This window comes from Lynx canadensis, chromosome C1, assembly GCF_007474595.2.
Source record: "Lynx canadensis isolate LIC74 chromosome C1, mLynCan4.pri.v2, whole genome shotgun sequence".
NCBI classification, from domain to species: Eukaryota; Metazoa; Chordata; class Mammalia; order Carnivora; family Felidae; genus Lynx; species Lynx canadensis.
The window spans coordinates 55,685,656-55,699,376 of record NC_044310.1 but is presented as its reverse complement, the minus strand read 5'-3'; the positions used below and the strand labels follow the sequence as shown (position 1 = coordinate 55,699,376).

General features: G+C 46.6%; 1 protein-coding gene across 6 annotated transcripts in view; it reads left to right on the top strand.

Moving 5' to 3' along the window:
- GNG12 (G protein subunit gamma 12) overlaps positions 1-13,721 on the top strand; it is a 127,085-nt gene that overhangs the window by 88,897 nt on the left and 24,467 nt on the right. The window contains exon 1 of one of the 6 annotated variants that reach the window (XM_030326350.1): positions 5,679-5,703. The exons of 1 other annotated variant lie outside the window; for it this stretch is intronic. The gene's annotated coding sequence lies outside the window, so the exon portion shown is untranslated. Of the gene's footprint in view, positions 1-5,678; positions 5,704-5,956; positions 6,105-6,130; positions 6,305-8,745; positions 8,931-13,721 lie in introns of those variants that run through there. 4 more of the 6 variants (XM_030326346.2, XM_030326347.1, XM_030326349.1 and 1 more) reach the window with 4 other exon arrangements.

Here is a 13,721-nt window from a genome sequence, read left to right as displayed (position 1 = left end):
GTTTTCCTTAATGTGATACCTAAACATCTGTATATAGCAGTACAGTGTTCAGAATTATACCTTAAGTGGTGTAGGGTAGGGTACTCCTTCTTGCTGACTTACCATAATTCATCCATTTCTGTGTTTTGTGAATTTTTATTTTTTTCCTTCATTTTTAATTTTTCAACAAGTAATATGGCAGTAAATATCTCTATGCACATGCCTTGTACTCTGGATTGTTTCCTTAGGATAAATTCCCTGAGTTAGAATTATTGGTTCAAAAGATAGGAACTTTTTTTTTTTTAATGTTTATTCATTTTTGAAAGACAGAGACAGAGCACAAGCAGGGGTGGGGCGGAGAGAGAAGGAGACACGGAATCTGAAGCAGGCTCCAAGCTCTGAGCTGTCAGCACAGAGCCTGATGCAGGGCTCGAACTCACAAACCGTGAGATCATGACCTGAGCCGAAGTCGGGCACTCAACCGACTGAGTCACCCAGGTGCCCCAGGAACTTTTTTAAATACGTTTTGAAAAGGATTGAAAAGTGACTTTGAAAAAGTTGTAACTGTTGCCCACAGTAGTTCTTGTTTCACAGTGGCTTTCATGGCCACGTCAGCCTTAGATTAAGCGGGCCACTGGATTTGGAATATCTGAACTCACTGTGTCTGCTTCATGCCCAGCTCTGGGGTGCTCCAGCCTGCAGGAGTGGAAACATAACACTTCCCTCCCCACTGAAGCTGATCCGCCGGATATTCTTAGTAATGGGGGGATCATTAGGAGTAAATATCTAACTTTCCAAGTAGACAACTCTGAAGCAGCTCCTCCTCTGAAGGCTAGATCTTAAATACCACTTCCGAAAGGCCATCCCTGATGCTCTGGGCCACTTAGAACCCCTTTGCTCTGTGATTTTCTTGGCATAGAGCACAACCCCATAGAATACCCACAACACATTTTATCACCTGTGAATGCCAACCTTCCCTCACTGCTCTATCCCTGGTACCTCATGTGGGTCCTGGCATACAATAGGTTTGCAGTAAACTTAGGTTGAATTAAGATCATGCTGGTCCCTGTGTGGCATCTCTGTTGTGCATTGGTGGTCAGTGGCTAGGACGTTGTAAAGACTCACTGTGCTCTGCAGCACAGCCTAGAATTAAGATGGTCTTCTGAGTCCAAAAATGGCAAAAATCCAAACACAGGGGAGGGATGGACCGTCTAGATGTCAGGGAGAGGATCTCAGAGCAGGAAGAGCTAGGCCCAGAATTCTAATCACGGCGTGTCTAAGTATAACAGAAACTCTGCCCCTGGGGTTCCCCTGTCTGAGGACAGAATGTGTTAATGGAAAGCAGGTGGTCTGCCAGGAGTCTGGAAGGGAGAAGAATCAGTTGATGCTTACTGAGCATTGTCCGGGCCGATACCTGCTAAATCTGAGGTCACAGGAGAAGTGGGCCAGTGTGCCGGCGGGCCTCACCACAGCCCAGCTGATCCATCTCACTGTTATTCACCTCCCTTTGCTTAGACCATGTGCTCCCCGTGCAGCCTCCCAGGGTGTCCCCTGGCATCCTTCCTGAAGCACCTGATCCCAGGGAGGCTGACCTGCGTAGAAGAGCAAGCCTACTGGTTTCTCTGTCTCTTTGAGCTTGACTAGTGTGGGTCATCCCCAGAGAGGATTCCCTCTGAAGGTAACTGATGGGGTTTCAGAACCTGACAAGCTGAGGCCTGGACTTGACCATAGTGTCTCACTGTGGTGTTGCCCGGCCCAAGCCCAAAGCTAAGGGTGGCTGGCATTCTGCCTGACGGGCATCTTGCCTGACTTCCTTGGGTACCTTCCACCTGCCTCAGAACTGTCAGTCCTGAGGAGAGCTGCACAAATGGTCAGAGAAATGGGCTTTGGAGTTGAGCAAACCTGGAACCTCTTATTAATAAGAGGCAAGCAGGAGCTGGTGGGAAGACAGGCCATGGCTAGGCCTGGTTGAGCCACTGGGCAGCCAGGGGTTCAGAGTTCCCTGACACCATCATCACCACCAAATCCATTAAAGGACCTATTACTACTTCTTCAGTGGCTGCTAGAATAATTTCTGTGATCTCATTCTCAGAGAAGTGTCAGGATTCCACTAACCCCTGGCCCATCCAACAGAGTCACTGAGCCACCCACACACTGGGCCATTTCCTTGGGTTTCTTATCTCACATTTGCAACTGACACCCAAGTTCAAACCTTGTCTCTTCCAGTCAGTGACTGTGAGACTGCAGGCAGTTCACATACACTTTCTGAGTGCGTTTCCTTGTTTGTGAAATGGTTGTAATATTATACACCTTGTCAGGTTTGCATATGGGTTACAGATACTGTAAAAAACAGAAGCTGGCAGGCACGTAAGACACATTCAATAAATGATATTTACGGTATTTCTATCACTCGGTCATTCATTCAACACATACATTCTAGGCACTGTTCCAGGAGCTGGGCAAACAGCATTGAAAGAGACAGACCTTGTCGGGTGCAATAGTGTGTATAGAAAGCTATATGGTCCCAGCTACTTGGGAGACTGAGCAGGAGGATTGTCTAAGCCCATGAATTCTGGGCTGTGGGTCCCTATGCCAGTTGGGAGTCCACACTAAGTTCAGCATCAATGTGGTGACCTCCCAGGAGCAGGGGACCACTGAGTTGCCTAAGGAGGGGGTGAACTGGCCCAGGCTGGGAAAAGACCGACCTCTCTCTCACGGAGCTCAGGTTCTAGGAGCAGAGGCAGGCAAAAGACACATAGAATGGAGTGCCAGGCACTGAGTGATCCCTGTTCAGAAGAAAACGGAAGCAGAGTAAGAAGAAAGTGATGGGTAGAATAGAGTAGTGGCTATTTCAAGCAGGGCAATCAGGGAATGCCTTCCTGAGAAAAAGGATGTGAGCAGAAACCTGAACAAAGAGAATAACCCATACACATATCTCAGGGAAGGACATTCCAAGCAGGAGGGGTAGCAGATGCTAAGGCCCTGAGGTGGGAGCAGGCCTGGCATGTTTATGGAAAAAGCCAGTAGACCACAAAAATTAGGGAGAGGAGAGTGGGAGAGAAGCCTGGAGTAGTGGCCAGTAGCCAGATCTAGGGTCTCCTAAACCATGCTAAGACTCTGGAATTATTCCAGGAATTATGGGAAGCCACTGAAGGGTTTTGAATCATGTGATCGGGTTAAATTTAGAAAGCTTTGGGGGCACCTGGGAGGCTCAGTCAGTTAAGCATCCAACTTTGGCCTAGGTCATGATCTCATGGTTCTCATAAGTTCAAGTCCCACATCAGGCTCTGTGCTGACAGCTCAGAGCCTGGAGCCTGCTTCGGATTCTGTGTCTCCCTCTCTCTCTGCCCCTCCTCTGCCCATGCTCTCTTTCTCTCTCAAAAATAAATAAACATTTAAAAAATTTTTTAGAAAGCTTTGCTCCAGCTGCTGATTGTAAAGTAAACTGTAGGGCAGCAAGAGAGAGATGGAAAAGGCCAGCTAACACAGCATCTCAGAGTCCAGGAGAGAGAGACGAGTATGGCCTGGACCATGCTGGGGGCATGGAAGCAATAACAAGCCCAAGACGTGTTTTTGTAGGGGGTGCCAGCAGTGCTTTCTTCAAGATTGACTTCTGGATATGAAAGGAGTCCGGGATGCTCCAAGTATTCTGGGCCTGAGCATTGGATAAATGATGTCGCCATTTCAGAGATGGGGAATGCCAAGGGAGGAAGGGATTTTGGCAGGTGTGGGGGGAGGAAGCCAGAGGTAACTTTACACGTGTTAAGTTTGGATGCATTTCAAGTGGAGATGTTGAGCTGGCAGGTGGATATTAGAAGCCAGAGTCTCCAGGGGAGTTTGAAGCTGGAGATTAAAAAGAGGAAGCGTTCAGGATTGTGGGAAAGAGTTGCTATAGACCAAAGCTCTGGGAGCACCGTGTCTATTTTATTCACCTCTGTATACCCAGCACAAGCATTCAGAATGTATCTGACGAGTAAATGCATCCATTGCACAATGAATGTGGTTTAGTGCCAAACAAAATCATTAACTGAAAGTTTGCTTTATTATTCCCAGCAAAAAATAGAAACCTGGTGTATAGTTTCTTAAGAAATAATTGGCTTCTGATAACATCAAAGTTTGATACTGAAAGGAACCTTTGAGGCCATTTAATACAAAAGTTCAAAATCTGTGGACAGAGGATGGTAAGGAGAGTAGACACTTTATTGCCAAGGGCGGGAGGATGTCTATAGGGGCCACACATTGACAATAAGCTGATTAAATAATGTCTTGAACATCACTGCACTGTTATCGTTCAAGTATATGAAGATGTTGCAATTAAAGAGAACAACATTTCTGTTAATTTTTTGTCCTGATGTGTTCTCATAACCAATAGGCTCCAAAAGAACAACTATCTTTGGGGGGGGGGGGGGAGAAAGTTCAGTGAGTGTTTCTATATTAAAAGGAGTCTTTATACTGAAGTGGATCCTCATTTTGCGAATGAAGAAACACACTGATCTCATGAGATGTTCCTCGGAAACCAAGTCTATGTTCAGGATGGGACATATCTGAAACACCAATCTAACCCATGCCCCCTTTTTTTCAATTGATCCAGAAAGGGAATAGGAGTGGGAATAAGTGACTTGAGTAATTTAAGCAGCTAATTAACCAAATGGGCCTAGATATACCATAGGTCTCCTTAAGCTGGGCCTAAAGTTCTCTCTACCACCCCTATGCCCATTCTGTCTCTCAGCACCAACTTTTCTCAGACCAGTGACCGAGGTCTTGCTTTAGGACATCATTCATATCTAGCCATGGAATTATTTTGGTGATTTATTTTGCTAATGATTTAATACAAGGATTATAATTAGACTTTGTTTTTGCTGATTTCAGAATCCACTTATAGTTGCCTAAACACATTCCGTTTGGCAGTGTGTAAGAATAAATAGTCAAAGAAGGGTCAAAGAAAGTGAAATTTTTAATGTGCAGTAGATCATTTACCAAGTGAGTGATTCTCATGTTGAAAATTAAGACTCGATTTTAGTTGCAAACATCATTTTAAGGAAGCTTAGAAACCCGTATGGAATTTCAGGATGGGGCACATCTGAATATCCACATTCTCAGTCAAATCCCAACTCCACAGTGTAACAGTTGTGTGGACCGTGGCCATTACCCCTGCTCCAAGCCTCAGTTTACATATGTGCAAAATGGGCAGGGACATACTTCCTTTCCAGTGTTGCCGTGGGCAGTAGGTAGCACACACATGTGGTGCCTGCACGGATGAGTCCCTGGGGAAAGAGACGAGCTCCTCTCATCTTGCATGTGGAGAAACTGAGGCCTCCCGGGAACCCAAAGAAACCAGTCTGAGTTTAGCCTCCTGGAGTCTAGTCCCCCTAGGTTTTAATTACTCTCCAACTCAGATCCCATCTCCTGATGTTCTTGGCTCCTGTCTAACCCAGGCTGTACTTGCCAGGACACTGCCTGTCCATACTCATGGACAGTTTCTCTGGCAGAGAAACTGCCTATGAGGGGCCCCTGCCCCTGGGGTTGGCATCACAAGTCTGAGCCTGTGGGCTGTTTGAGCAAGTCCCCCTGAGAGGCAGCCGAGGTGGCTCCATTACTCACACATCCCTGCCACACAGTGCAGCTGGCCCTGGCCCCAGCACAGGTTCATTTACATAGTTGCACAACAGGAAGCAAGTCCAGTGTTTAGAGCGACTGTGGCCCACTGGGAGCGAACTACTTCAGGTGCCCTGGGTCCTGGAAGCTTGGGCTGTGTGTGCCCTTGGCTTCCACTCTTGCTTCAGTCTTCCACTGCGGCTTGGTGGGGTTTGGGTGGGTGGGCGTGTGTGTGTGTGTGTGTGCGCGCGCGCGGGTTTTGGCTTGTTGTTTGTCAACTGTCACATGTTTGGCAGGCATGACCGGAAGGGGGGTTGCTGTGTCAGGCGGGGGGGAGGGGGTGCCTCTCGTGGAGGCAGAGTTCCTGCACAGAGTTCTCCCACAGCGGCTGCAAGTGAAATGGCAGATGCATGTGTCACTCCGTCAGACGGGAACAGGAAGACATCCTGTTGATGCCAAGCCGTTTTGAGTTCAGTTCAAAGAACTGATCCCTTCAAAAAGTGTGCACCGTCCTCCTCTCCCCTGACGCAGTGAGTCCAGTACCTGGCTCTGAGGCTTGTGAAGGACGTCTCAGCTTGGTTTAGTGCTCAGGAAATTGGCTGGTGTCCTCCGTCTGAGTCTGTCACAGTATCAGAGGACCCTCCTGGCCAAGGAAACTTTCTGCCTGAACTGCTCTTTGAAAATAGTTTCCCTTGTGTCTCCTTCCCTTGGAATGGTAATGCAGTCTATGGTGTGTTCGGATTTTCTTTTGTGTTAAATGTTTTTCATGTTTTTCTGACAGGAGGAGCTGTTGTTAGTGAAGATCACTTAGAAGTTAGAGTATTTATGGGGATTCTCGGCTCCTTTTAATGGAATTTTCATAATTCCCTTGTTCTTCTTAATCAGTATTCTTGCCAGTCGTTTTCATGGCTGCCTTTATGGAATGCTTAGAGCCAGGCACATTTTAAGAACTTCGCTCATGCACTTAATCCTCACAACAGCTCCATGAGGTGGACAAACAACCATTATTCCCATTTTGCGAATTAAGAAACTGAGGCTCAGGTTAAGCAATTGCCAGAGTGCCAAAGTTAGTTAAATGGCAAGAGCCAGAACTTAAGCTCTGTTCCTAGCAACTCCCTTTGCCAGCATTTATTCAAAGTGTGGTCAGCCAAACACACTGATCTCATGAGATGATCTCGGAAAACATGTCTGTATTCAAATAACTGGGGGAAATGCTGCAAACCATATGCCTCTTGCAGAGCATAAATGCATTTTACTGCAGAAAGACCACGAGAAGTCTTGCATGAAAGAAGCCTGTTTATCTTTGTTTCACTAGAATTTCCAAAATATATGTGACATGGAACCTTATATCTGTATATGCCTATGAAGTTAGAAACATATTTTGAGAAACCCCACACTAGCGTGGGAAGGCATGCAGCTTGGTGGGTAGGCTTCAGATTCCTTGCCTGCTACTACCTAGGGAAATTATGTAGCTTCCCCTGCCTCACTTTTCCCCTCTGTGTAACAGAGAAACATACAAGCACCTTCTCACACCCAGGGTGATTGTGAGAATTAAGTTAGTCAGTGCATCTAACGGACCTAGAAAAGTGTTGTGGGCTGGCGGAGAGAAGTAGTTGATGTTCTAAATGTAGCAGAACAAATCAAAACATGTGCTACCTGTGGGGTCTGACCACAACCAACCAAAATGCTGTTTCACGATGTTCAGAAAACATCACAGAGGCGCACCCTCTCTTTTCCCTCTTTCTCTCTGCAGATCCTGACTCAGGAGCAGAGACCAACTTTTCCCCTGGTGCTCTCTCTAGCTGTCCTGGATTCTCTCTGTCCCTCACCATCTGGTTGATCCAGATAGCAGCTCAGACCTGGGCTTGGGCCTCAGCCTTTGAGTCAGGATTGGCATGCACCCCTCCTGGGACAGGGGATAGCTATCTGGCTTAGCCACATGCTTGTGGGTGGCCCCGGGTAGAATCTGCAGGGAGAATGTGCTGGTGAGACAGGAACTCAAGTTCCCTATTTAAACAAGATAGCTGCCCTTGCAAACCCATGGGCCCCTGGATTTCCAGAAGGGGAAACAATTGCAAAGCATTGCACTTTCACTGAATTTGCCACTGCTTCTGTCACCTGCATCTGACCAAAAGAGCCCTGCCAAGGGAAGTGGATGCTGGGCTAGGAGTCTTGCAATTCTGTAGACTCAGCCTCTGGGTGCTGGTCTCCCAGCACCCAGCCTGCCTGAGCCACCTTTCACAACGGCCTGCAGCAGGCAGATATCGCCCTGTGGAGGCTTGCTCTTCCCCTCCCCTGCATGTTCAGAGGTTGGTCCTGCAGTGACTCCCAGGATGATTAGGGAGAAGTCCACTGGGGAGAAGGAGGGGCAATTGCAGGAATCGACTACTTTTTAAAAAATGAATCCTATATATTTATGTTGCCCTTCATGCTTTTTTCTGTACATTTTAGGTATCTCAGAATGAGAAAATTAGAAAAATGTACCACTCTCTGTATGAGCAAGCCTGGTTGCTCATAATGTATTGTTGAGTGAAAAAAAAAAAAAAGTAATTTGCAGAACTGTATGTAAATATCCCATTTGTTTCAAAACCCATACACATGTGTAGGATGTGTGTGTTTGTGAAGGCCAGAAGAAGGTGGGGAAGGAAAGAAAAAGACTGTATGGACCGTAGGTACCTCTTCTGAGTGAAATTAGAAGGGTTGTACTTTTCATTCTATTCACATGCATATAGTTTGAATTTTTCACCACATTCATTTTGTTATTTAAAAAGGGAAGAAAATAATAAAAGGCAAACACCCAAGCTAGTTCCACAAATAGGGCCAGACTAAGTAGTAGTGGCTAATGATGGGTGTTGCCTGACTGGCTGGGAGGTTTTGCAGTAAGAAGGAAGGAAACCCAGACCAGACCAGAAAATGGGCCAATTCCAGTCACCGAGCCGTGCGCACTCGGCAGCGTGTGGCTTCAGAGCCTGTGCACTTGCAGATGGTGCTGCTGAGTTTTGCTTTTCCTTCCCTACCCCTTCCCTGGGGGAAGCCACACGGGCTGCTCAGATCCTCCAGAGTTCAGCTCCCCCGAAATTGCCCTGAGTCATGTTAAATCACCTTCATCACCCAGGCCCTGACCACCTGCAGAGACCCACCCCAAGCTCATATACAAGTGGGTAACTGCCAGGAAGGCAGTCATGGTCACCCAGCCACCTCTGCAGAGTTCTTGCTCCCTATGAAAGCTACTCCCCCAAACCTGGAGCCCCGCCAAGTGGACAAGATCAGAGAGCATGGGATCAGGCGGGGAGCCCTGTCTGGGAGTCAGGAGCCCCAGTGTCTGGGGTTCTTTGCTCAGTTCCCGGGGGCCTTGGGTAAGTCATCAAGTTTCCTTTGGCCTCAGTTTTCTCATGGATGGACAGAGAATCTAATGACAGGGTGGTTGAGAGACGTGATAGCAATTGGAAGCGCTTCAAAAGGTAAAAGGTGGTGATACACAAAGAAAAACTGATCTTGTAGACGTATTATGAGCAGTACTGTGTTAGGGCACCTGCAGTGTCTGGGTTGATTTCTCTTTCTGTTTTGATTTGCAGGCAGAGCCCCTTTCTTTGCAGCATTCAGAGTATCTGCTGTCCCAGAAATTCCTTTTTTACAGATAAGGACCCGAGAGGTGGAACAGTCTGTCTCTTTTCCCCACACTCCCAGATTCCATGTGCTAGGGGCTCAGCATTTAACCAGACTCTCCTGAGAGAAGAGTCCCTTTGATTCTGAGGGCCTTCCTAGAGGATTGTCAGCATTCATTTAAGAACATAGGGTGAGATTCCACTCTCCACGTGCACTTCCTGAAGGGCCTTGAGGAAACTTAAACTTCTCCTTTGTGATTGTGGAGTTTTCCTTCAGATGTCAGTCATTCAGAATAGTGAAGGCATTTAGGCATAGAATTCAAATCTTAAGGTTGAATGGAGCACCTGAACTGGCCAGCTCATTTGTGTGTCTTTTCTTTCCCATTTTCCCACTTTCTTTCCTCATTCATTCAAAAACCATTTTAAGTAGACATTGCATATTGATTTGTTAAGTAAATGTTTATTGAGTGCTACCATGTGTAAGACCATATGCTAGCACTAAAACCAGTTTTGTCTTCCATTAGCTTAAGTCCTGTAGGGGTGGGGAGCACAGAAGCAAAGCACCCAAATAACCACATTACAAAGCAAGAGGCAGTTCAATGCCACACAAACAGAACACAGAACAATGTGTTTTAGACCCTTAGGGGAAGAGCAGACCATCTGCATCCATCTGACATAACAAGGAGGCACATCTCTGATCAGATCATTCCCTGCTCAAAAATTTTTCAGTGGCTCTCAGTTGCCTACAGCATAAAAGTTCAAACTTAAGAGCCTGGCAGCCAACCTTTTGACCCCCATCTCACACCCCTTCTAACTCCTTTTCATAATGTCTCTGCTCTGGGATAGATACCTGACCTTCCCTGCACAGGACCAGGGCTTTCATGGCTCTAGCCTTTGCCCCTCTGTTCAGAATGCCCTCCCCTCTCAGCTCCAAATCATGCAAAGCTGTGTCACCTCTTCCACAAAGCCTGCCCAGATTTCCCCCAACCAGAAGGAATCCCTCTGTAACCTGAACTCTCCTTGGACTGACCTCTCTCTGTTCTGATACTTTTCTGCTTACAGTTATTTGTGGATACATCTGTTTCCCCTCTACTGGATTGAAAGCTCCTTGAGGATTAGTTTATTTGTACATGCTTGTGCTTGGGGGAGGATCAGAACAGACCCTGGTAAACAGTTGTGGGAGAGAGGGACAGGGTAGTTTTGGGGTAGAGGATCATCAGAGACCTGGTAGTAGAGGTAACCTGACATGACTTGAAAGCAGGGGTGGAATCTCAACAGGGGAAGGTGGGAGGGTCCAGGGCTTTCTGAAACTAACAGAGTAAGTCACAGCATTCAGTTTCAGAGATCACTTGGGTTGCTACAAGTAGGATGATTTGTCTTTTCCTCTTGGGTTGTGTGGCCCCTTGGATCAACGCTATAGACCCTTTCCCCAGAAAATGTACATACCCACAGCATTTCACAGAGAGTACCTGGACCCTCTAGAGGCAAAGAATCCCCAAAGCAAAAAAAAAAAAAAAAGGTTGAGAAAAGACAAGAAAGGTGAATTAGAGCCGTATTGTAATGGGCTTCTCAGTCACAGTGAAAGTTGTGTTTGGTTCAACAGTTCATTGGGGCAGGTGATGGTTTTGTTTGTTTTAACTTTTTATTGAAGTATAATCTCATGCAGCTACTTACCCAGATCATAAGCATAATTCCCCCCCCCACCCATGTCTGTGGCTGAACACACACATGTAGCCAGCACTTAGAAAAGCCCCTTAGTGCCCCCTTTGCCACCTTCTCCTTCAAAAGTAAACCCTAGCCTGATGTCTAACAGCATAGATTAGTTTCCCCCCATTTTTGTACTTAATGGACACCTATGGTATATATTCTTTTAAGAATCTGGCTTTCAGTTAACATTATGTTTGTGAGATTCATCCATATTGCTTCATGTATTTGAAGCTTGTTTGTTGTCATTTGCTGTAGAGTATTCCATCGAGTGAGTTACTATTCTCCAGTTTTGGTCATTTGGGCAGTTTCCATTGGGGACTGTTATGAATGGTGTTGCTCTGAACACCTTAATGCATGTCTTTTTTTGAACACATTTCTGTTGGTATTCACCTAGGACTAGAATGGCAATGTGTAAGTGTTCTGCCCAAGTGAATACTGCCATAATTTACATGCCCACCAACCAGTTGATGGTTTTTAAGGAACATCTTATGACTGGAGCTGAATTTTAGATTTATCTGGCTGTGGTATCTTTGATGGCCCAGAGCACTGGTTTCGAATTGTGTTTCAAAGAGCCCTGGGAATCTGCAGAGTCCCCTTCTGGGGGCTGCGCCAGGGGAGGGAGAAGGGAAGGTTGAGTTGTGGTAGTGCTGTTCATTCCCAACCACCCTCTAGCAGAGCAGGAGAGCTCTTATCTGTTGATTAGCTTTTGCCATTATCTAGGATTGCTGGCCCACCACCAGCCATCTGACAGGTGGACAGCTGTTGGGGGAAAACTCAGGGAAACCAAGAATGCCAAGGCCACTACTGTCCTCTCCCAGCACACATCAAGGGAGGGCCTGACCAAAAGGTCAATGGCAGGGCCACCAGGGGGGGAAATGTGGACTGGAAAATAGAACATGTAGGACCCATCACCTCACTGGATGTCAAGGAACAAGGGGATTGTTGCTGAGACAATGTCCTGAGTCTAGATAACTATAATAAAGGCTGTTGTATTAGCAGGGAGATTGAGAAGCCAAATCCAATGAAGGACCCCCTGTGTCAAAGAGGGGGAGTCCGACTTCTGGTGAGTTTTAGGAGCGGGCAGGGCTATCTGGATGGGGTTCCTGCAGACAGGTGTAGGGCCAGATATAGATGTAAGAGCCTCTGCCAGCCCTTGGGAGCAGATGAAAAAGAGATTGGAGAGAGGAAAAACAGGCACTCAGGCAGAATCTTCAAGGACTCTGACAGGGGAAGATGTCAGCCTGGAGACAGAAGGCGATCAGAGACATGAAGATGTAACCAGAGAGGACAGGAGACAAGTCAGGAGGGTGGGACAGTCCAGCAGTGTCAGTGCCAGAAAATGGACTTGTCCAAAGAGTTCTTCAGCTTTATCTAGAATCATGAAATTTCACGGAAGTGTCTTCTTAACCACCAGTTATATTCAAGGTTATGTGCATACTGTGCTGTTATCTTTGAAAACTGGCAACAGTGTGCCCTTGCACATGGTAACCAGAAATTTCAGTTTACTCTGATACCCTTTCCCAGAATATCCAGGCTAAAAGAGAACTTACTGTATTTGTGGGCGTAGCTTTAATTTTAAACGCCTATAGGCACTATTTTCTTTCCTGTATGCTTGCTAGCTTTAAAACCCACTTGGTGGGAAAGCTGTCCTGCCCCTCCCTCACTTAGGCCGGTCCCCAATTGTAATGTCTTGGGGGCTTCAGGAGTAGCTCTGTACTGACCCCCGCCCCCTATGTGCGTAATACTTTAAGGGCACTAGATGCAGCTCTGTCCCCTTCCCAGTCGACTTTAGTGGCACATATAGTCCCTGCTTTGGTCATTATGATAATAGATAAATATTAAGAGCTTAAACCAGTGGTCTGGGTAGTTCTGAAGAGCAGGAAAGGAATCTAAAAAAAAATATGAATAAACAAATAAAAAGCAGAATCAGACCTGTAAATACAGAGAACAAACTGATGGTTGCCAGAGGGCAGGCGGTTGGGGGAGGGCAAAATGGGTGAAGGGGAGCGGGAGATACAGGCTTCCAGTTCTGGGATGAATGAGTCACAGGATGAAAGGTACAGCATAGGGAGTATACTCAGTGGTATTGTGATAGCGAGTGGTGACAGACACATGTGAGCGTAGCATAGAGAATTTGAATCACTATGTTGTGTGCCTGAAGCTAATGTAACTGTGTACTCAGATTTAAAAATTACAAAAGAAAGAAAGATGCATAGAAGAGGCACAGAGCACTTGTATTGTTCTCCCTTTTTAAGGATGAGGAAGCAGAGGCCCAGAAAGAGGAAGTGACTTGTCCAAGGCCACCAGCTTAATTCAGGCAGAGCCATGAGGGAGACCCGGGCGTTGTACCTTAATAGCCCTGCTACCACGTTCAAGTCCTGTGGCTCTTTCCCTAGAATACACATCCACATCACCCGGAGCTTTTGCCAGGACCTACCCCTGATATTTGGATTCTGGAGGTTTGGGAGTGAGGTTAGGAATGCAGGTGCATTGAACAAGCTGCCCAGGTGATTCTGAAAGGCAGCCTGTTAGAAATTCAGTTTCTAGTCACTTTGTGGTTTCTGCCTTTGGCTCCACATTACCTCTTAAGTGCAGGTATAATCTGCTTCTAAGAAAACGTCATCAACTGGGTTATATTTAAGAGAGGAAAAACCAATCCTTTCCTCCATTTAAGAAGTATGTGAGGGTGCCCGGGTGGCTCAGTTGGTTGAGCGTCCGACTTCGGCTCAGGTCATGATCTCGAGGTTCTGGTGTTCAACCCCGTGTTGGGCTCGTTACTGTCAGCACAGAGCCCTCTTCATATCCTCTGCCCCCTCTCTCTAACCCTCCCCCACT